A 2,960-nucleotide genomic window follows, 5' to 3' on the forward strand; every position below is an offset into this window, starting at 1 on the left:
TGTGCCGATTTTGAATTTCACTCTAGAAAAGAGAACTTCTTCGTTGATAGCATAGTCCAAACTGGCAATTAAATTCCATCAATCAAAATTTAATGTGGTTGTCACAAGTACAAACCCCAATAAAAACCGAGAGTATTTAAACCTCGGGTCGTCTCACAAGAAATTGCAATGAAGTGCTCAATTATTGGCTATGAAGGAACAAGGGGGTTTGATTTGATGATTGATAAGAAAATTAAATAACAAGAAAGTAAATGACAATTAACTAATAAAGGAAAGAAAAGAACTTTTGGCTAAGGCATGGAAATTGAGATCACTATTCTTGTCTACAAACCATATATTGACAATTATGAGGGATCAACCCATCAATTCTACTTCTATGCTTGAAGTAAGTCAAATAAGCTTAATCATTATCAACCCATAAGTTCCAACCTAGCTACAAATTGACTTAGTAGTAGGCTAGTATTAATGGGTATCAAATTGACCACTAAGGATTCTCAAATCACCAATTCAATTAGACCCAATGACTCAAGGTCACTCAATTTCCTTAGCCTAGGCCAAGAGTGTAGAAAACTATTCTATAACTAGTGAAAATATTTTATCAAACACCTATAGTACAATAAAAGTAAACATCATAAATGCAAGGATTAATGAAAACCATAACTAACACAACAAGAAATCAACAATAGCAACTAAGATAAACATAAAAAGACATGGAAACATAAAATTGTATTAAAGAAAATAAAAATCCAACAAGGGTTTATGAAATAAAAATGGCAATATAAAGAAATTAACAAGAAAGACTAAGAGGATTAAGACAATAGAATAATAAAATATAAAGAGAGTTGAACTAAAAATAAGAATTAAAACTTAGATCTAAGAAAAATTGACCTAAACTACCCTAAATTCTAGAGAGAATGGAGAGCTTCTCTCTCTAGAATTCTAACCTAAAACATAGCTAAAACTAAACTACGACTACTTTCCCCCTCATTCCCCTTTCATTCTTGGATTCAAAAGCATCAGAAATGAGTTGAATTTGAGCTTTCTTGAGCTCATAAATTGCCCCCATCGTATTGCCTTTAATGAGGTCACGTGCCGCTTATCACGCGTACGCATGGGTCACGCGTACGCGTCACTGGCAACTTTTCCTTATCACACGTACGCATCGGTTACGCGTACGCGTCGCATTGACGATTTCCTTCTTCACGCGTGCGCGTCAGTCACGCGTATGCATCGCTTTGAATCTTCCAAATCCTTATTTTTGCATGAATTCTCCTTCTTGCATGCTTTTCTCTTCACTCCTTTGATCCATTCATTGCCTTTTAACCCTGAAATCACTAACAAACATATCAATGCATCGAGTGGAATCAAAGTGGATTAAATTTAACCAATTAAAGGCCCAAAGCATATTTTTAACCATTAAGCACAAATCAAGGAGAATTACAAAACCATGCTATTTTATTGAATAAATATGAAATAAGTTGATAAAATTTCCTAAATTCAATACAAGATAAACCGCAAAATTGGGATTTATCTGTTACTAAAAGCATAATTTTGTTAGTATAGCTAACATTTTAAAAATGTTAGATAAAAAGTGTTAGTAAATGTCTAAATTCTAGTAGTGACGTTATTGGGATGTCCCTATTAACCAACGAATGACAAGTACTTTTTCTTGTGTGACTACGATTCACTTTCAAGATGTCTTGGTGGTGAAATGATAGACACGGGATACTTAAAATATCGTGCTAAAGAGCGTGGAGGTTCCAGGTAAATCCAATTGAATATATTCGATTTAGAATTTACATAGTAAATTAAATTAATATCATTTGATTTAAGTTGATGGTAGTAAATCAATCTTACTAGATTCGATTTACCTGGAATGATGAGTGCACTAAGATAAATCGAATGAAATGAATTCTATTTATGCAAGAAACAAGACTATAGGATAAATCGATTCTACTAAATTCAATTTACCATTTATAAACACTCTTATTAAACCAAATTAATATAATTCGATTTAAAGTACACGTCCAATCTATATAAATACCAATAGAATATTGAATCCTCATTAGATATTGACACTTAACATGGCTACAGGGGATATTTTCTAGTTCTTGTACACTACAAAAGCACGATTAAAAAAATGGCATCAGGAATAAAATTTACTGATAAAGATCCGTTGAGCGTCTTTATTAGACCTTTTATGGGTCTGGTTGATTTTTATAATACCGTACTACAGAAATTGGGTCTGCATGGAATGAAATGGATTGAGAAGTTATATTATCGAATTCTAATTTTTGTTGTTCAGAATGGGGTGAAGTACGACTCATTTGTGATAGGCAGTGACGAAGGTTTGCAAGTTTTATTTCACTGTCATTGTCAGTTTCCAGAGGTGAGAGTCCCTGAACTATTGACGAAGCTTGTGGATGTGGTCTCTAACTTAGGAGGATCGAACCAAAATCATTAATCATTACCTATAGCAAGAGCCTCTAGTTCAATTCCTATTGTTACGTCTTCATCTCTATTTGTAGTTACATCTGCAGGAGATATGGTGGCATCTCCATCTTTTGCAACTGATCTACACTGCGATGAGATTGTAGAACTAGGTCCTAACATGAATACTCTTGTTATGATTATGATTTTTGAAGTGGTTGGAGAATTGGATGTGGTGGAAGATGTCCTAAGGGATGACGATGATGTAGAACCCGCCACGATTGTTGATGACAGCGATGATGATATAGGGATTGTTGGAGTATTCTTGTTGGACCTGGTGGATTATCGAGCTCAGAAACTCAACAGTACCCGCCACACTTTTTTACTCTAGACTTGGGAGGTCAGACGGTATAACAAACCTCATATATGTTTGGCCACCTCGATTTTCAGTGATCATAAAAAGCTTAACTATCTTGTGATATCTGCTTACATCCTTCCTATGTTCAGAGCTATGCGACCATGTCCATCAA

This window comes from Arachis duranensis, unplaced genomic scaffold (assembly GCF_000817695.3).
Source record: "Arachis duranensis cultivar V14167 unplaced genomic scaffold, aradu.V14167.gnm2.J7QH unplaced_Scaffold_232527, whole genome shotgun sequence".
In the NCBI taxonomy this organism is placed as follows: domain Eukaryota; kingdom Viridiplantae; phylum Streptophyta; class Magnoliopsida; order Fabales; family Fabaceae; genus Arachis; species Arachis duranensis.